This window comes from Hylaeus volcanicus, chromosome 7 (genome assembly GCF_026283585.1).
Source record: "Hylaeus volcanicus isolate JK05 chromosome 7, UHH_iyHylVolc1.0_haploid, whole genome shotgun sequence".
Classification (NCBI taxonomy): domain Eukaryota; kingdom Metazoa; phylum Arthropoda; class Insecta; order Hymenoptera; family Colletidae; genus Hylaeus; species Hylaeus volcanicus.
In genome coordinates this window covers 11,972,209-11,994,314 of record NC_071982.1, presented here as the reverse complement: position 1 = coordinate 11,994,314, position 22,106 = coordinate 11,972,209, and the positions used below count along the sequence as shown (strand labels likewise).

Sequence of the window (22,106 nt, the reverse complement as noted above, 5' to 3'; positions counted from 1 at the left end):
GGAAGCTCTGAGCTCCTCGATCAGCGTCGTCATCGATGTCGTACCCGCGACAGAATTTTTTCTCCCGCCGAATGTGCCGCTGAAACATTAACGACGGTTCGAAACGTCCGGTTCCCCTTTAGCATCAACGATGCGTTATATCGGGAGCCAGCGTTGGCCGGAGTTACATCTTCTGGATGCATTATGGATACCGTATCCCCGGCCTGGCAAAATACGCCCCCGGAGCCGTACGCGCGCGAGCTGCACGAAATTATGGCCGTTGGAATATTATTTCGCCCTGCGCTCTTCGTCCACCCGCTGGCTCGGTTCGAGTTATGCAGGATACCTTGCAAGTATCGCACTATATTACCAAGGATATGGTCATCGCGACCGCACTCTGATATTCCGCTGCATATTTAACCAACCGTAAGTACGAGGAATTTAGCGTACTTTATGCGGTTTGGCTCCCCCGTCCCTCTCACTTTCGACCTCTCTGCCTTTACCAATGGCCGCGGCCGGCCTCCACTTTTCGAGAACGCGGAAAAGCCCACCGATATGCGAGCCACTCTTTGAAATATCGCTCGGACAGTAAACATGTTAGTGAGTTTCACACGTGGTCAATTGATTGGTTCGCGTGTGGACGGTTGGATGGCAGAGAGAAACATCAATCAGTGGGTTTAGGTCGAAATTTTACTGCTTCGAGTTCTTTGACTTGGGTTCTCGAGCTCTCGTTGCTTAGGTGATGTTAATTAATTGCTACTGGTAGCTTGCTGGTTGCAAGATTAGGGCATGTTCCGGTATGGGTATCTAATAGTGTCTGAATTGATTAGGAACACTGGTCGATTGAATGGGTTAGTTCGGAACATGTGTGACACTCTTGATGAGGCTCAAGTAGATCCCCTATAACGTTTTGAAGAATCCACCTAAACTTAAAATAACCAATGAAGTTCACAAACAAATAAACACATAAAAAGTACCCGTAGATTGAGTTAGACTTGTTATAGTGACTCCTGATCTCACCAAAAGGAAATAATTTTTACCCAATTCCACCCCTTTATATTTCCTAGATGTACCGTAACAGAAACGAATTTAATAATTAGTTTCACTTCGATTTCTTCTTACGCATTGCTTTGAAAATTCTGAAAAAAAATCAGAGGCACTCGTATACCCCTGCCCTTTGTAACCTAGGATTGTTCGTTAGTTCCCTGGAAAGGGTTGATCCCTTGAGAAGTATTATGTAATCATCGAAAGAAGAAATTCAAACGTGGATATTAAATCGTTATTATGGAATTCATCTCGCTGTATTCGTTGCATGAATTCGTTCCTCGGCTTTTTCGGCTCTTTAACTCTTCCAGTGTGCGCTGGTGACGTAGCGTGGTAAGTACCAAAGCGTTTAATCCGTTACGATGTACGGCCGAGCTGGAACGCACCGAACTGTTTAGTCTGTAATCACTTCGTTTGCATAATGCAATGTCGCAGGAGCGGGTATCGACAAAGTGAATCGAAAATGTATTACCCAGTCTCGAGGAAAGGAAGAATATATTGTTAAATGGAAATCGAACCGCGCGGAGTTTAATTGTACTGTATAAACGGAACGACGTTGTTGTGCTTGCGTTGAATGTCATCTTGCGCAGCTAAAAGGAGTTAATGAGAGTTCAAGACCTTGGAGTTTGAAGAGAAGTTTAAAGACAGACATAGAACGAACCATGTAATTTCCCTATCCTTACTAATTCTGTTGTTAGAAGATTAATTGTATATTTTGTATTGTGCATTATATGTGTTGAAATGTACTTTAGGGTAATAAAGAAATTCGTTACATTGAATTTTCTTGAACGTAAGATTATTTGAGAATTTTAACTATACCTCTAAGTAATCTTGAATTTTTATGCTTGAAATGTTTTTATCGTGGATGTTATGGTTCAAAAGACAGAAGAAGGATGTGCTGGAGACATTCTTCTGAAAAGAACTATTTAAGAAAATATGTAAATATAAGTAAAAGGCGCCTGATTAAATCACTTAAATGTACTTTATCGGTTTATTGAATAGTGGAGGGGTTAAAGAGGTATTAACTTGTTTTGGTTGCAGTTTCGAGTGTCTTCTTGTTTGTCCAGTCTGAATGAAGGTGAAGAGTGCCTGATAAGGAAACTGTAGAAGGTATTCATAGAAACATTTACATTAATCAGTCTTTGATCAGGGTATTGAAGGAATCGTATAATTTCATTTCATTTAATAAATTCAGTGATCATAGTGAATTTTATCTCCATCTCTTTGAATGAAGCCGAATTAAATAAAGGGTCAGTTTTTGATTTGATTTCATTTTCAATTAGTTCATATTTATTATCAAGCTTTTTTCCTGTGTTTACCCCCTTTCTAGCTTGTTTATGTTCAGTGGATTGTTTCTATTCAATTTAATTTTAATTTTGAAAGTAAATCATCACCGACACTCAGAAACCATACGAAATTCTAAAGCACTTGAGGAAGAACTCTCCAGAAAGTGATACTACTGTAATATTTTGGACAAAACCCTTTTGCAATACCCTGTATAACCTAACAAAGCATTATCCAGCAAAAGTGCACCTATCAACTCACGAACCATGTCAAATATAATCCAAACAGGGTCGATCACCCCAGGTAACAGTATTATTACAAATATTATTTAAACAAAGCCCTTTGAGAATACTCTGTACACCCACCAAATCATTACCCTCAAAAGTGCACCTACCAACACTCACAAACCATGCCAGACGCTTTACCACTCAAGGCAAAACGCTCCAAAAAGCAATTCTACTACAATATTATTATAACAAAGCCCTTTAGAACACCCTGTACAACCCACCAAAGCGTTACCCTCAAAAGTGCACCTACCAACATTCACAAATCATAACAAACGTGAAGCAGGGTCGACCACCCCGCAAAGTATGCCACCGAAAATATAAATTGGAACAAAGCGCTTTTGTAACGGCCTGTAAAGCCTGACGAGGCGTTCGCCGCGTAAAAGTGTGATGTTAAAACTGCGAGCCACCGCTAACGAATTGTAATTAATAAGCGGGGCCTTTAGCGCGGGCCGATTAAAACCCTCGCCCGATAGGATCGAGCGCGGCGGGTTCTAATTACGCGGGTTCGAGCGATATTCGCGCCGGAAGCGGAACGAAGCGCCGTGGCTTTGTCAGCTACAAAATTTACCGCCCGTCCCAAGGGGCGGTGAAGCAACGTCCCCGCAAGCAACGTTATCGAAACTACGGGCCTGCGGATTAGCCCCTCCGTAAAATTATGCGTCTCCGCCGTTCTTCATTTCCCCTCGTTAAACCGACGTCGCGCAGATACAAGGCAATTTACCAACTCGTCCCATTGTGCGCGACCGCCGTTAGTGATTTGCGGCCCAAGGATTCCGTGTTATCCACTTCCGTCTTTTATTTCCGCTGGTAATTGGGAACGTCGACGCATATAATATGCGGAATTTTATTTCCGTGGCTTGTATGGTGACATTCGTCTCGCCACCTGTGTCAAAGTCGCTATCTGTTCAATAAACAGTAGTTTAAAGATGAAAGAAGATGGATGAATTATTAAACTTGACGCAAACATGAATATTTTAGACTTGGGTTCATTGTCGTGGCAAAGAATTCTTCGATTGAGCGAAATTGAATCATCTACATCGATAGTGATCGACGGTGTGAAAGATTATTACACTCTTTGACCATGGTAATTTGATCACAATGCGTCAAATCTTAGTTCACGTTTGAGAAAAGAATATATCTGGTCGGTAAGGTGTGGTATTCTGTTGGTAGAGTTGGTAATGTAGATACTTTTATCGGTAAAGTACAGTATTCTGTTGTAACTCTGTTGACGATATAGAGCACTCGATTGGTAAATTCTTCGACTCCTCAGGGTTCTCCATTGTCAAGTGTTACCGACAGAAATGCCAATAGAGTTGTCTATCTTACCGATCAAATCCTCTTTACCACCATTTATCCACCATGTATGCGACATCGTCCTAGAAATAACAAACATGCCAGAGTTTGCAGAGTGTTAATTTATATATTTAAACTAACTAGAGGATCCTATATATCCTTTGACCTAATTAAAAGCGAGATAAATTTTAAATAAAAAGCTCTAACAGAGTCTGGTGTCTATTATTCTCAAAACTCATCCTCGTAAGACGCGCTGATTCCGAAACACAATGATTCTCAGTGAAAGTGTTTATCATTCGCTCTTCCGAATATCCATAACACAACTCTCAAAAAATTTACCAAAAAAAAAAGAAAAAAAAAACGCAAACGTTACAGCGTGCCGAATGGAAACCGATCGTCGCTTCGCCCGAGTGCATGTTTCATAGCCGAGCAAATGAGTTTCTCTTTGACAAACGGGACGATAATTACGGTTTCTCGGCGGACGGGAATCTGTCCTAGAATAATACTGGAAAATCGAGCGAATTCACTGGCGACGATTCGATTGAAATTAAGTGCGACCGAGGGGCGGAGGGAGCAGGGGTGACGCGGATGGAACGAAACGCGGAAAAGGGACGTAACTGTCGCGGGGCTTTGTGTATTCTTGCCAGTGATTGAAACAAAAAGGAGGATAGAAGGCAAAAAGAAGGAAACCGCGGTTGGCGGAGGAGGGAGGGACAGGATTGGCGGGGAACAGACGAGGAGTCCTGTTCAATTGAATATCGGCTACGCGTTATTGCGGTTCGTTGCGTTCGCCTATGCGAGAAAACAGGACCACCGTAGGACAGCTGTGGTTTTTTTCTCTCCAACGAGGCGAAAGAGAAATCGCTACCTCCTGTGTACCAACCATTGTTGGCTCGACGAGCGCGGAAATTATATGGATTTCCTTTCCTTCGTCGGGAAAACGATTGTCGGGGAGCCTTGTAATTAGCTGTCGATTAGCGATTGCCAGGTTCCGAAGTCTGTCGCCGGAGATCGTTAGGCGCCATTAACGGGGGAATTATTCCGTGGGCGTTCTTGATGAATGCTTGCTTAGGCAGGACTCGTACCATCCGCGCCAAAATTGTTTCATTCTTCTCGTTATCATCGATTTCGAAACTATTATTACCTTTCCACGGACTGATCTTTCGGATTATTTGCAATAGATTCATCGTTATTGTTAATATTTATCGATGTCTGCGGATTTATACTCGGTATGTATATTTTAAAAGTAGTTGTATTGGGAAATATTTAATTACGGGACCATATGAGTGTAATGTATTTTATTCTTCGTGGTTCAATTTTTAGTATTTCTTCGTAGAGCGTTTCTATATAGAGATTGGGCGAATTTCGTGGAATGGAAGACTGCGGGGTAATTATTTGAGCAAAAATGAGTAGAAATGGTGTGGTAATGTTTTTTTTTGTATGGGACTCCGTTTCGGAGGAAATTTGTTTCGAGTATTCGCAGTCGTGTCTGACCAGTGCTGACTGTTTCTACTTATTCTACTACATTCTGTACATTATTTGTTCCACGTCAATTTTCCTATGCTGTACTTAATTGGAACCAATTGTATCAGATAATACTGCATGAGCATCGATGTTTTCAACCACAAATATAAATAAAAAAAAAAATATTTAATACATAAATAATTTTATGAGCATTTGTGTACAAAACTACTTTCTGTTGTGTTTCAACCATCTTTTCGAGCTACCAATATCATCTTAAATCCCCTTTCCTTAATTTCTCATACCACATTGGTTGAACACACCCAAACTCGAACAACCCGTTCGAACATTTTCACTTAGAAAGTATCGCGCGCAAGCGATCCTCCCAAACAGCGAGTAAACTTCCATAAAAAAAGCATACCGGCGGGAACGGAGCAATTCTGATTAACGGAAAGCGTCGATAGCCAATTACCAGAGCCACCGAACTGAATTTTTCCCCGTGCCCGGTCTCGCGTTTCGATTTCACCGATTTTCCGAAACGGCCAGGCGACGGGTGCGGGCGTCGGCTCGTGTCTATTAACCTAGCGTGCATTTTCGGAGGAAGCTCGACGAGAGGGAAACATTATGAACGCACGAGCACTCCCGAGGAAGACCCACTCGAACAAGGTGCGAATCGGGGCGCCGGCTAATAATGGCCGAACGGCAAACAAGGCGTATTATATCGCTGACTATAAATTGCAGCGCTATACTTAATTTACGCGAAGCCGCGCCGTGCACGGCGGAGAGGGGGAGGGGAAAAAGGGGAAGGGGAGGTGAGGGGGCGAGGAGGTTGCTTTCCCTGCTCGAAACTTTACCAGTTAGCAGTTACCGATAATTATCCGCGGCGTTTTCCTTTCACGGGGCGCGAAATTATAACGCTCGGCTGGCCGTCTCGAAAACCCCGAGACCTCGAAACTTTTCAGCATCATAGCTACTACTGGATCTGGAAGTCCATTTCCCGTGGACAATCATTTTTCAAGGATTCGGTGGATGGTGAAGATAGGAGAACTAGTTCGTTGTTTAGACACTTAGAACCTCGTTTGAACATGAATAATCAAAAATTATTTGTAGTGACTATTTTTCTGTTCAGGATAAGATTCGTTAGGGTAGATTCTAAACTAGTGATCTGGTTTTAGGTAGAATATTATACTGATGACGCGGTATGTTAAGAATATGGACAAGTCTGAACAATTAATAATTGTTTAATTGCAAATCAGTAGGAGAACTGCATCTCGATCCAACTATCCAAATCCAGATTGTTCTCCATTGGAGAGTAATTGGTATTTTTGCATCTAATTAGCCTCGAATGAAAGAAAAATTATTTGTGTTTCAAGTCCCATAGGCTAGAACTTTTGAAATATAAACATTTTGAATTACAATTAAGAAAACGTAAGTTATGCGAAAATAATCCGAACCTTTGAAATGCATTAAATATGTACATCTCCGAATTAATTGAATATTTACAATGCGCATAGGAACATTCAGTCTTCGTTTAAATATTAATGAGAATTAGGGTTCGGAATAAGTATTCATTGAACACGGTAATCGTGAGAAATTTTTCTACATCGTTATATCTGTTAGCTGGAATATCTAAAAATTAATTTCTAGCAATAGTTACATTAATTATTAACAATATTTGTTCAAGCAATAACCGCGGGGACAGCGATAGATGCTTTTTCCAAAAATATTCAAAATCATTTGTCGCCAATTTACAAAGACCTTTCTAAATATGATCTGTTAGATGTTCAGGCGGATTTACGCAAAACTCCAACGAGCGTTTTGCACCAAAACATCTTCATTGTGGCTCAAAATCTGTTGAAATATCCTCCTATCTAGCCCCTCCATCTTCAATAAAAGATATAACGCCATAAAAACATGGCGATTGAGTGTCAAACTCTTCCAAACGTACAATGACGTGAAAAGGATTGAAACCCCTGAACGAGGTTCAAGCAAGCGTTAATTTCTACCGTTCGTCCCACATAGTTCCGTTAGTATTCACCATTCGAGAGCGTATTTCCTCGGAATCGCGAACTGAACCGGAATATAAAGTAATCGCCGTTGGAAGATTTTTCCCTGGCTCTTGTCAATATTTTCCACCGACTCGGACGAACGTGGACGTTCCCTTTATTCCCCTGGCAACACTCGAGTTTCTAAAGAACAACAGCGCCGATTCAACGAGGTGCGAATACCGAATTTCAGCGAGTTGAATTCCCCATTGTTGTGTCGTCCGGAGGGCGGAGAGAAGGGGGTTAGGGGGCCCAAGGCAGAAGTTCTCATGTCGCGACAACAACAAACGGCCGCCCTTTTTCTTTCTTTTGGAACAGTCCAACCCCTCCGCCCCTTGCTTCTTTTTATCGGCGTTGAAGTTTAACGGGGCCACGAATTTCTTCTGTTCGCTGTTGGATCGCGGCCAAACGGGTTTCGTATTTCCTCTTCCACGTCACGGTGACCGCGTCTTCTGTTTGTGTCTTCGGTGCTCGAAGAAAGGTTAGCGCGGGGCAAGAGGGACGGAAGGAGAGGCTGCTTGAAAATTCAGCGACCGCGTGCTGTATCGGTAATTTATGAGGTGTACGCTACGTTGCTCGCGACAGCCCTTGTGGTTGAGTATCGTGAAGAGGCCACTCTAATCCCATCCATCAGTGGGCGAAATCCTTATCTGGATAAATATTCACAGCGACGAATGAAAGGCGAGCACCCATTGCATCCCAAAGTCGTGCAATTAAATTACCTTCTTTTATAATTCCTTATTTCTATAAACATTTCTATATCTACAATGATGTACAGAGGATATCACGATTGAAATCTATATCAGGATATAGATATCACGATTGAAAATCTCAAGAAAAAGTTTGCATCGTCCATAAGAAAGGTTACTTACTTTTCTTTCTGAATTAAGTTTTTATTTTGCGTCTATTATTGCAATAAAAGTCACCCTATCTTAGCATCCATATGTATTTAAGGAATTAAGGACAACTTTGACATAGGCCTTTCTATGTATTTGTTACTCCGTTGCGGGCAAATGATTGGGACATTTACTGTAGTCTGAAGAAAACTGAATGCAGGTGTTAAATATATTCAGTTTGGTTACTACCAAAAACGTTTTCGTGTTCGCGTTGTGAGACACGGTATTTAGGGCTTACGTAGCTGCTTGTTTAGCAAGAGATTACAAACTTCTGCCAAGTAATTATACCATCGAGACTAGCCAATTAATTACAGTATTATTAAAGATACTCTATAGCACCGAAGTATAACTCAATTTCTGCGTCCCAGGCTGCATTAACGCGCATACAACAAGGAATAACAATAAATGCATCTGATAAAATACAGACGCGTAAAGAGATAGTTACTGAATCAGTTAAGATTATCATTAAGAGTTCTATCTAATTTGAAGCTATAAGAATTCTGTGGTATTTGAATTTTTTTTGGAGAAAACTATTAAGCATACCAATTTAAAACTTTGTAGGTGTACTTATACATGTTTTAGTAAACTGTTAGAATTAATATTGTTATTGAAATATTATTCGAATATTGTAATATTGTTAATGTTATAACAAGAATGTATTTTTAATACCGTTTAATATTATTTCATGCACTGTATATTTTTCGAACAGGGTCCGATTGTACAAACAAAATTTCCACATGTTTATTTCCAATTAACATTATAGTCCTCGCCTTTGTGCAACTCTTCGCCTTCCCTCTATTTTTTCATTTACGAGTATTTTTTGTCCTGTGACAGTCTCGTCACGCATGCATGCTCGTATCCACAATCAGGCCATACTCGCGCGTTTCGCTTCTTTGAAATGTAAAAATTTTTTATGGATCCAGCATTTTCACGTTTGTCCTACATAAAGTCCACTTATGAATTTGTAAAGTTGATTGTTTACATTTCACTATTTGAAATTGGGATTCCTGTTTATTTATCCTGAAGTGAAATAGCCTAAAACATGATTCCATAAATTATTCATGAATGTGTTAGATATAACAATATATGTATCGTATATTTATAATAATAAAGAAATATGCATGAATCGATTGGAATAATTTTTGAAGGTGTTTACCCATTGTACCTCATTGTACATACTTGAACATTTTATAATTATTAAATAGAATAATATATTTACGTTTACAATTAAATTGAAGCATTATATCCGTAAATTTATTCATTAATAAATAAAAAATCTTTTCAACTCTTGAATTCTATAAATTCTGAATCGTGCAATTTCTCTCATTTCTGTAATGTCCCCAATTTCAACAGCTATGTATAATGATATAGTACATCTCCATCTATATTAAAAAATAATCAATTTCGATTAAAAATCATTGCTCCGTAAAATAGCGAACCAAGGAAGTTTCGTCGGCGTAATTTCTCGCTAAATTAATACGTCGTTGGAATATTCATTCGAGAAATGAATTTTCCGCGATACTTTTCCTCACGTGTTAATGGAGAAAACACTCGCAACACCCGTGTAACGGGGTCGTCTAGTTAAACTTTATCAAAAACCACTTGAGGCGAAGGGGGCTTGATACTGATAATGAATATTCAAATTACGGAGCCCCTCCGTTGTAGCAAGAATTTCACCCCGTTACATATTTTATACAAAGGAAAACAATTTGCACGATCGTTCCTTCACTCCTCCTCCTCTTTGCGCGACACCGCGCGACGGAATGCATTTGACAGGGCTCGTCCATTAAAAAAGTGTTTCGCGTCGCGTGAACGAACGGTGTAACTCAATTTCCACATGTTTCTCCAACCGCGCGTCCACGCCTATCCATTTCCCTTTCCTTGAAGGAACGTATGGATATGATAGATCGCTACTTCGGGGGCCCAATTTTTCCAGCCCCACGTCTGCGCCTAACGCTGTCCAACGTACGCGTTCTTCTCTTCCATATTGTTTCCTTCACTTCTTAAAAGTAAATTATTATACACTAAGAATATTATTTTTCGATTCTGTTGATTGTTTAACCGCTTTATCGCAATTCTGTGGGAAATTAATTCAAATGCGTATTTTCATTTTTTAGTATAAGGTTTTTCTGGGCCTAGAGTCATTCCAGGGCCATCTTGAGGCATAATTGAAGCTTCGAGAATTTTATGCATAATGGAAATCACAAGAGAAAGTGTTATTAATATAATGTAGAACATATGTGTTGTATAGAAATACCTTTTATTGATGGGATTCAATTTACTTTGGACTGTCATTAAGTAATTACTATTTTCTAAATATCTATTCAATATTGATCAGTATAATAGAATAGCAGACGATTTATTCCCGAATTTTTATTTACTTTTCTAATAAAAAAATCCTCTTCTAAGTTATTTGATTTGAAAATCGTTTTGTGTGTTATTTATCTGAGATTCCTTGTATTAGGATCTTTTACTTTATTAAAACAAAGGCCTTGAAAAGTGTATTTATTTCCTGAAAAGCCTTTGAAGTTTCTCTGATTAAAATATGTTTGACTCTGCCTGTGTGCTAATGTTTCTATACTGCTGGAGATTAAATTCACGTCTTATGAGTTACATCAGGTATAAATTCTTGGAAACAAAATTTGAAGCACGCCTAATCGCCCTCTTGAAAGTTCGTCTGGGGACTTCTCAGACTTCCACAAGCTGTACTTTAATCGAACGCGTGTTCTCGCATAAATGGGACCCCTTGCTTCGATATCTTAGAATTTGTGACATTCTCATCCTCGTTTGACTCTTCGAATAAAAGCTTTCATGCAAACGTATACGTCGATGGCGTTTTGGCATCGGTTGGAAGAAAAACACACTTCTGAAGGTCTTTTTTTTTTATCCAATGAAAAAAGTATTATTGCGAAAGGAATTTCAGACATTCATGCAAGGGATGAAAGGCACCAGGTCATGTAGATATAGTGTTCAGAAAAAGAATAAAAATTAAAGGAGGAATTTTATCAATTAAATTTTTAGGGACAAGACTATATTCGTAAGCTAAAAATGTCCATGGAAAAACAATAAAAGAGCCAATTTATATCTTGAATATAATATATAGTGATTCTGTTAGAAAATAATTAAAAATATAACAATGAATTGAACCTGAAATATAATATACCTTAAGAAAAACTCACAACTTTTCAACCATTTCCTTATTCCATTAACTTTATTTCCCCAGCAAGAATATTCTTCCCACATACTTCTATTTTAGCTAAAACGTAGATTGCAAAGGGGTAACCACCCCTTACTCTTCCAATCTCCATTATCATACGAACCACCCTCCAGCGGCGTCCAATATCATCAAATCCCCAACAAGCTGTCAAATTCTCTTTATCGCGTGGCGCAATAACCGAAAAAAAAAGAATGCATGAACGCTTGCCAGCATCATCTGCGGCGCATAAGACGAACCGCTGGTTCCAGGGCTAGCGACACGGTTTGGCAAACGACGAGAAATACTCGCAGGCGTCCCGTGTTTTGTCGTCGCGACGTTAGAAGCTTTATGAGCGATGGGCTCATACGGGAACGTAACACGTGCCCGTGTCTTGTAATATATGAGCGTCAACGAGACCACCGCGTTCTTATTCATGGGGTGGGATGGAAACTGCAGCGCAATAGGATATAGGGAAATGTTTTTAGATAAAGAAACTTTTGAATTCTTGGTCGAGTTTTCTACGTTTCTTGGAAATTTCGTCTTGAGAAACCTCTAGAGTGCAGTTTGTTGTTGTTGGTTTATATTTCAGAGACACAGGTTTCTGGTATGAGTGTGTTTGCCAAGGTTCGAGCAACGATTGATTTTCAATTAATTAGAATTGTATAAAGAAAGAATATTTGGCTAATGGGAAATCTCAAATCTGCAATTCAGAGTCAAATCGTGCGTGTGATTGTACATTAATCATTCGTATTAACAGTAATAATTTAATTTATTAACCGACTATTTATGATAGATTCAATACTCGTAATAATTATTGAGTTGTGTGTTATCATAACGATGCATTTTGCCTGTTACTGTTAAACAAGAATTGGTTTTCTAAATAAAATTCAAAAACACAATTTACTATTTGTTCTTAATGAAATAATAATCAACTATTAAACATTATAATTGCGATACGGTAATAAGGAATAATACACTATAATGTAAAACCTGCAAAATTAAATTCCAAATTGACGTTCACTAACTCGACTTTTTTTTTATTGTTCCAGGTAAGTCACGAGAACCTATTATAGACGAGTCCACACCTAATTTCCAAAAAAACATTTAAGGTACTTATTATAACCACTCGTTGTCAATAATAGGTAAAATTGTAATTATAAAGGTAAAATATATTCCCATTTCGTCAACGTGTGAAATAGGAGCCACTATAGATTACCCATGTTTTTTTTCACGTTTGCATCTGTAGTTTAATGCACACGCATGATCGAAGCCAGCAAGTGTGCACGTGTGAAGCTATATAAGCGCGTAAACGACTGAAAAGCGTTACTACGTCGGATGCTGATTACACGGCGACCACAGGGGCGAGAAACCTTGCCCTCCTTGTAATTTTTCTTCCTTAAAGGAAAAGCGTCCCCTTGTCGCTGTTTAATCATCGCGCGCTCAGGTAATCGCAAGGCGGAGCGCACCTGGCAAAGTACGCTTCGTTTCGAGACGTTTATCAAAAGAATACGCCCATTCAGAGATAGTCGTGGAAATATGAAGGAGGAAATCATGCCTCAGACCCTCCTAGGGGAATTGCATATTTCGTTCTTAAAATGTTCTTTGTGCAAGACAGAACTTTGAAGTGGAGGAAGGGAAAGCGGGAAGTACTCGGTTGGTAAGGTATAGCACTCTATGGATAAGGTAGTGCACTCTATCGATAAAGTAGTGCACTCTGTCGATAAAGCTCGACAATGTAGAACACTGTTTCATCCTCGTAGAGATAGGTTGCTCCATCGGTACCAAAGTCTGCAACAAAGTAGACTTTCATCTTACCGATAGAGCGTTCTGCTTTACCAATCAGGTACTTACCTATCCTATTATGCCTCTTCTTTTAAGATTCATAACCCTCGTCACTCTTAGACTCTCTCACCGCTGTTCTAAGAAATTATACAGTATTAAATAGACACATACAGACATCCAAGGCACCCTAAAAGAATATAAAAATGCAAAAGTACCACTAGTGCGTAATTTCTACGAACAGTAATACTTCCCTCTGCCACTTCTAATAGCAACCACGAGAATCAACGGAGCCAGAGAGGGGAGAGGAAAGATAATGCTCACTGTCGAAGTTCAGATTGGCAGTTTATCCAGAAAACGAAGGTAGTAGGTCGCGAAGGTGCGAGGCACCATCGTCGCGAATATTCCGCGACGCGTTCCCATCCCTCCCACGCCCTCCTCCCCGCGGCGTCCCATTCTCCTCGGCTGCCCTTTTGCAGTTTCCTTCCTTTTCTTGCGGCGCTCCGCGTAATTACGTCAGAAATGAAAGAAAAGCGCTCGAGGGCGAGGAGCGTTTCCGTGAAAGGCGACCCGTTTTATTATATGCGGCCAGGACGTTACCCCGATAGAAGCCAGACAACTTTTTACCCGGAGCAGCCGCGAAAGACAGGCCGTAGCTCGTTTTTCTCCACTTTCATAGGTCGGCCAGAGAGAAAAGTCGCGTCTATAATTCGCGGTTAAAGTTCCGTCGCTGTTCTTGACGCGACTCCGTCTTCCGCCGAGAGGCTTATTTCATGGCCGCCCGTCGCCCGTTACGCGCGATTTTTCACTCGCGTTTTAGGAACCCGCCTTCACGCAAACTTTCCTCGACGACGGAAATTCAACAGGCGAGGCCCGCGCTCGCGTTCTTCCTGCGGAATTAATATCGTTGGCGGATGACGTATGAAATTGGTCGAAGAAGCGAGTCGGGTAAAGTTTACAGTTCAATTTTATGGTTGAGATGTCCTTGAGAATCTGAAGATTGTGGAGAAAAGGAAGTTCCGGAAAGTGGGCAGTACGTGTATTCGATGTTTGAAATGTGATGTGATAAGGTCGTAATTGAGAGGATCGGAGAAATTTGATGGTTCTTATTTCAAAATGATAATTGAATAATAATAATAATTTGGTTTAAAAAATGAAATACACTTGTATTGTTAAAACAGATTAACAAAATAAAATTCTGTTTCAGGTTTTCAGATGTTAAAAGTATTTTTTAGTCATAGTTCTCTTTGTGAAAGAATTCTTGGAAGATGAAATACAATTCATGCAGTATATGATTCAGTTAAATAATAGTTTGTTTATTTGTTTGTTGGTAGAAAGAAGTTTATAGAAGGTCCAATAGTAACAAACGTATTTAATAGAATGCTTTCGACCGTACATAGGTCCTCTTCAAACATCGTTCTGATCTAAATTGTTTCCTGTATAAATAAATGTTCCTTTCAGAAACATATTTTCAACAATTTCCCATAGGAACCATGCTTCTCAAGAATTCTTATATCTACGGTCAGTGTAAGAAGTATTCGTACAGCAACCCATTTAAAATAAATGGTTCTTGTACGAATACTTATTACACTGACTGTATATTTATGAAGGATAGGACAGTTTAAATGGAGTAACTTTAATATACAAATATCAAAAGTAATAATATAACATACAATATTATCTCCTCCAACAATTTCGATTATAAATTGCAATAATGAACACGTGCCACTGTAAGTTCACTTGTTCCTCGATATTTTAAGGCATTTCAGCGAAATTTAAAAAAATTTGATTATAGACCGAGTCGGAATAACAGAGAAACGAAAATTGTGTTCAGCGAACGAGAAGTCTGTGTTCCTCGTTATATCTCGAATTTCAAGCGGATTGCGCGATGGATATGATGTCAGATCTACTCGAACAACATTATTACAGTTCCCCCAGGTAATTCCTGCACGCCACGATCGAGGAGCAGCGCAATAACTAAAAATAAAACACGCGCATTGCGTTGCCATCGGCGGAATGTATCTCGCTTGTTCCGTCAAGCTCGTTCCGTAGACAAAGATTAATGAAAAACGCAATTACTGAACTTACTGCTGCACTTCCTGTTCTCTGCACGTAATCGCCATTTAATGCCACGGTTACTGACAAACAAAGCCCACGTTTTGTCATTCGATTTTCTTGGTGCACGCTATTAGAATTTTAACGAGCGATAGGAAGGCTTGATAGTATAAAATATAAACATATGGATCATGCAGATCCAAGAAATTCTCAAATTATTTTCTTAACATCCTCGTAACCAATTAACAGAGTTCATTCCCCCTCTTGCTTAGCTTTACTATTTTATTTAAGGTTTTTCATTCATGTGGCAATAACTAACGGTAAAAGTACAATAAGTGGAATTAGAAATGTATACAAGTCAAAACGCGTTAGCAAGTTTTACGACACAGTTCTTCTGTGCAGCTTGAATTTCATTTCTCTTATGTAATCGTGTGCCTAAAAGAGTTAACCATCGCTTCATTGTTTCAAAAAGCCAGCAAATTCATCGTCCTATCTGAAAAACTGTTCAGTCAATTCCCTCGCGTATATTTTCACCCTTGAAATATCGATTTACCGATACCAATTTGTCGATAACCTCGTTGGGAGTGTATAAAAGTGAAAATAATCAGTTAAAGCTCCCTCCAAAGAGCACACGTTCTATTTTATTTATCATGGAACGAACTTCCAGAGCCAGAGGGGAGAAAAAAAAAACCTTCAATTTTTCCCGTTTCTAGGGCAACGAGCTGCAGGACAAAACCGCGTTACCAAGATCGGTCGCGGACCCGTTGCAAAATGGGGAATCGTAATTTCATGCAGATACGTTATTCCGACGAAACAACCAATTCGCAGTCATTCTCGGTAATTGCGCGCCCAGCGGCCCCAGGACCGCGGTGAAACACCGTTTCGGTGCACAATGGCGGTTTAAAAATGTTTGCGGAGGGCCGGGAAGGGGGAGACGGTGCATCGAGGTTTTTACACGGTGGATAATAACTTTTAATGAAAACAAACGACTGCCGCCACTGCTCCGCGCCCGCTGTAACTGCTCCCTTTACTGGCCATCCGCAGCTAAGCTCGAAACTCGGGGAAACTCGCGTGGTCACTCGAAACCGATGCTGCTCGATAACGAGAGCGACCTGTGTAACGCGCGCTTTTACGCCATCCTCCTCCTCCTCCTCCTCCTCCTCCCCCCCCCCCCCCCCCCCCTCCACCTGTTCACACAACCGATAAGTTCATCGACGATGAAGTTTCACTACGCTGATATAACGCGTCAGGTTGTTTTGAATCTGTTATTCTAATCTGCGTCTGTGCAGAAGGGGATGGAAGAAGGAAAGTTACTGTTGAGTTGAGATAAGTCTGTTAGAATGTGTGATCCTGTTTGGTATTTATAAAAGGTCGAGAAAGCGGCGTTTAATCATCAGTGAAATTTAGAAACGGTATTGTAAGACCCGGTCAGAAGTATGTGGACACATCCTTAATAGAAATAAATGTCTAATAGAAGTTGCGAATCTATTAATATCAATTATATCATTTATCTTTCGATATGTTTATGTTGTATTAGCGAATATATTTTATTAATATTTTTCTTCTAATATCACATTAGTAATGATTTATGAAAAACTATAGAGAGAACTAGATAATGTTAACATTTCTTTTAACAAACTTGGATACTATTGATTTCTTCATTGTATCCGAAGCAATATTATCTCATTTATTTTGTAATATTAGGCCAGAAATGTATTTGATATATTGAACATTCTTTCTGAACATTTAATATTATTAAATATTGTTTCATGTTTATTCAATTTAGTTCCACGTAAAATATTTTTGCACTCAATTGAAAAAAGTGTCGATTTAAGACTCGTCATTCGTCCCATCACGGTAGAAATAATTACAAATGCAGGTCGGTAGGTTTAGTGTTAAAAATCCTACACTAATATCCACTGAAGCCACTATACACACGTACGAATGCCTCAAACGCCTAAACAGCTGAACGCATTCAAACGAAACTTTACATTTAAGTTTCAGACCTCCTCCAAATTCCTAATTAAATTTTCATAAAAATGAATTCATAAACAATGCATTACCTTTGCCACTTTTCTCTTTCCTTCCACACGTCCACTCCTGAAAATATTAAGAAATGCTTTCTCGTTCTATCCAAACGAGAATAAGGGTGTACCTGAGCGTGATCGAGGGTTGCACCAGGGAAGAAGCCCTAACGCAAACGGTATCGGGAATTATGCAGAGGCGGGATCGTAATTCGAATGAAAGTTTTGCTCGACCACTGTAAACGAACGGAAAACAGAGAATGGCGCCTTTGAAGTACTAATTCTCTGGCGTTCACAGGGACGACGTAGTGTTTCGTTCTAGCGGGCGGGCATGAATATTTCATTCGCGTTTATTCGGAACGCGCGTTATCGATCGTGAAATGTTCCAGCGGCGGAGCTCTGGCCACATGATTTAATTTCGCGTAATACCGCTTCGGGCGTTGCTTTTCACGATATCGCAATTAGAGGACTCTCCTACAAAACGCGAGGAGTGTGTGTGTGGATGGGAGCGAGGGGGAGGGGAGTTGAGCACAAGGGGGGAAAAGATACGGTTAATATCGCATCGGGGCGTGTTGCGTGTATCGTTAATTACAAAACGGAATATACATCAGCGGTGGAACGTAACGCGAACACAATTAATATCGTGTTCGATGATCGACGACGTAAAAATCTGTTTGAATTATGCGAATACTTTCGCCGCGCCAACTTCCACGGAGAATCGCCGATGGCCGCTCGGTTCGTCCGCGAATCGCCGTCAAATTGTAAATGACTCGCGCAATTATCGTCGTACGATGATTAAACGCTGAAATATTTATGCAGTTTAATTCATTCACCGCCCCGACCGTGCGTTTCATCGATTAATGGCGTCGAACGAGGATTTACGCGAGCCGCGATGGTGAGATTTTTATTGACGTATGAAAACGCTCGGAAAAAGGATTTCTGTTTAAATAAAATTATTTCCAGGAGTTGCAGGCGTCCCTGTAATATTTATTGACGTGGCGTTTCCATGTACATACATTCGTTATTTGGGGAAATTTTTTAAAATGTTTTATGAGATGCTTGCAAAGGATTAAATTTTGTTTAAAAAAGGGATTGAATAAGCTTTCGTTAAATTTTGTTTTTGTTAAGAAGATGGTAAGAGAAAGTATTCAAGGATGATTACGAATTAAATTTCCTGGCCCTTGTCAAACGTACTCACCAATTAATAGTAATTTCAATACTGTATTTATAAGCTGCCCAATTTTCTACCTTGTTTTTATTTTACCTTAGAGTGGTATTTCTTTTAAAATTCAATACACCACTCACGAAAAGAAAATAATTCCTGAAGATACCTACAAAGTGGACTTGGAAACATCATCCTCTGGAATATCCACAGTTACCCTCTTTATCGCATAAATTGCAACTCATGATCATTTGAAACAGCGTCTCAAACACGCACTAGTATATTCCTGTACACAAGGGTGAAACAATCGATGGAGGGAACGGTAGAAAAACATAGAAAGGATACTGGATTCTTACTGCTGTAATGAGTAAAATCGCTCGAGGGGTTGCAGACCGGTAAAAGGGGGTGGAAGCATTGTAATTACGCGATCTTCGCTCGAGCAGTAAGGGAGAGACAGGAAGGGACGACGATTTGCGAAGAAAGGGTGTAGAGGAAAGGAGCGTGCGATACTAGACAAATCTTTCGATCGATTCCGTGAAACTTTTGTCTGCAAATGTAATCATTACACTAAAGATCACGATTTCACTGTTTTGTTTATACATAGCATCTAAATAATTATGCAGTCATGCACTAAAGAGAATAATAACTCATTACTCGTCCAAAAATTCATAATTAAATAAATTTAATTCAAGCTATCCATTAAACGTTTCTTAGCCAATATTTATTTATTATATTTGAAAATTAAACATGATATGAGCCGTTCGTTGCACAAATCTATGAAACTCCGAAAAAGTCTCAATGGCTCTTATTACTCAATGGTCAAACAAATTTTATCGTTTAATCTTTATTATTCAGAAAAGTTATTATAAATATAAAAAGTTGTAACTATACCAAGTGCTTTGACACTTGAATTTAAGATTTTTAAAAAAGTGGAGTTAATCGATTTCTGGAGTGATCATATGATAGTGTACAATATTCGTAAATAGATGGTTGAAATCTAATCTTCGTCAAAGTTCTGATCTTTATTTTTGCAAGCAATTCAACTCATCTTATTCTTGAAAAAGAAATAACAAAACCTTTCTCTCTTTCGTTTCACCCTCGCTCCATTTATTTGCGAGAAGACTGCTAACAATGGCGCACGAACATATCATATATTCGTGTTTACAATCCAACAGAGTTTATCCAAAACCGCGTCGTCGGATCGCGAATAGCGACAACGGAAACTTCACCGAGGGAAAAAATCGCGTCGTTGTTCACAGGTGTCCTGCGCGCGCGAAAAGCTGCGGAACAAAGCGCGTGTACAAAATCCTCCGACTGCGATGACGTTGCAAACGGTCGAACGCGACCGTTTCGCAAGTATAATTCATCCAGCGAACGTTTGCACGGACATTTCATTCGTTCCGACAACGAGTAGCGAAACCTGTATCCCGCGGGAACGCTACGTTCCCAACCATCGAAAACCAATGTAACATTGCTGATAGCGTGGCCAACACACCGCTGATATACTCATTAACGGCAATATTTATCAATTTCTAAACATTATTCTATTGTATCTTGAAACGAATAGGTATAATGGAATTAGTAAAATTTGGTGTTAGGAAGATGTGTTTTTTAAAATATGATTTATTGTTTTTAAAACCAGAATTTAAATGTGTTGGTGATAGGATTGAATTAGAGATAAAGAATGTAAATAATGAGGCTGTGATGGGAGTACAGATTCATGTTGCGTTATAGAAGAACAATTGAATAAAATGATATTTTAGCTGTAGAATTTTTGATCGTCTTTAAGTTTGTTAATTATGTACAAAACATGGAATAGTATAATGTATTCCATGAAATTAATAATAATACGCATACTCTAACAGTTTAGTTCGTTCTTTTCATATTTGCATTGCTCATAAATGCATTCCATTATTTATCCTTAACGTTTGAGCTGATTATCCTACCAGTAGTTCGATCATTCAATTACTCCGATATCTATGATGGCATTCGGACAGAGAATAACCAACCTCGAATTGATTCTCTGTGCAAAACACGATTGAAGGAAGCAATAGCAATACAATTGTTCAATACAAGATTCATTTTCTTAGAAATTCAATATGAATCGCTGTTTGGTGTCGATTTTCACGAGCGCGGAAAATTCGATCTGGGGCGGTTATGTTTCTCGACGAGCGTGCACTCGTCGAGATTGAAATTCTTACAAGTGCAGGCCAATTAATCGACTGGAAACCGAACCGGACGATAGTTTTCGATAACCGACGGGGAACGCCGTTAATTTGCGCGCAACTCGTCAGGCGTATCTGTTGAACCGTGAGCAAGTGTCGGCGTTCTACGTTTCGTCGAGGAGTGACTCGATATTTCTCGACAGATAAAGCTGGTTCTGCTAGAAACTCAGTTAACGTTGGAATAAGATAAAAGAAGTACGCGAGAAAGAAGTTATTACAAAAAGAAATTGCAAAAGTCAATACGGATTATTAATTGTTAATTAGGCGTGTGCTGTTCATATGTGCTATGACATAAATTATGGATCTTTAACTACTTTCGTGTTATATAATAAATTTAATTACTTTTTATATTGAATAATTTTAAGCAGGTATTTAATGCTAAATATTCCAGAAGAGAGTGATTAGTTTGATTATTTATTTAGTTGCATTTGACGACAGCATGTTCGAAAGAATAATAATTGTCGTGAGGTGATTCTTTATGTAAAACTTGACCGAAAGTGTGGGATCATATTTTCGTTCTCGAGAAAATCAATTCCAAAGATACCATTGGTGTTGAGTACGATTTGGATTATATGTCTGACTATGGCTCGCCAATTCTACTTACGGTGTAATTTGTGTTACAGTAGTATCTGTAATAATTGATTGTAATTAGTAAGAGGACAATAAGATTGATGAAGAATAGATAATACCTTATCACTGGTACCGTTCAGAGTAAGTAGAAAGAGTGAGCAATAGCCCGACACGTAAGTCAATTCGTTCTAACAAGGAGTCTTCCTCGATTTGAATGAAAGCTATTTATTTGTGGCTTTCTTAGGTCGCTGAATACGAATTTAAACTCAACATTCAACAATTTTAAATGAGGAAGTACCAAAGACAACCTAAAATCAATCTTTGCTAATAAAACAATATATTTTCATATTTACTCCTAAATATTGTACCTGAACCATAACGCTTGTCTTCGAGTTACTCTCGATGAAAGAGATTATTGTACATATATAACTACCTCGCATCCACTATTTTCAGAATAACTGACGTAATAGATCATTCTCTATCTCAATCCTTCCACGTCTAATAACCTATTCACTTAGAGTTCCTTCTAGCCTCCACTGAGCTGTCCAATAATTCTAATCCACAAACTAATAACGTTGAACCCATTTTTTCAATACGAAGATCCTTATCAATCCTAAATGCAATATCAAAACTATACAGCCACCTCGCGACCCTAAGCCCAACACTATTCCACATAAGGTTCAACAATTTTAATAAACATTAACTCAACAGTTTCTATCCCCATTTATCCACCATTTCACCCTTCGACACCCTCAAGACCTCTCTACGTTCAACCTCCTCTATAAGTTCAACATTATTCCACCAAA

General features: G+C 39.2%; 1 protein-coding gene across 4 annotated transcripts in view; it reads left to right on the top strand.

Moving 5' to 3' along the window:
- LOC128880023 (uncharacterized) overlaps positions 1-22,106 on the top strand; it is a 678,051-nt gene that overhangs the window by 347,871 nt on the left and 308,074 nt on the right. Inside the window, exon 3 of one of the 4 annotated variants that reach the window (XM_054129646.1) lies at positions 2,065-2,133. The exons of the other annotated variants lie outside the window; for them this stretch is intronic. The gene's annotated coding sequence lies outside the window, so the exon portion shown is untranslated. The remainder of the gene's footprint in view (positions 1-2,064; positions 2,134-22,106) is intronic. 4 annotated transcript variants of the gene reach the window in all.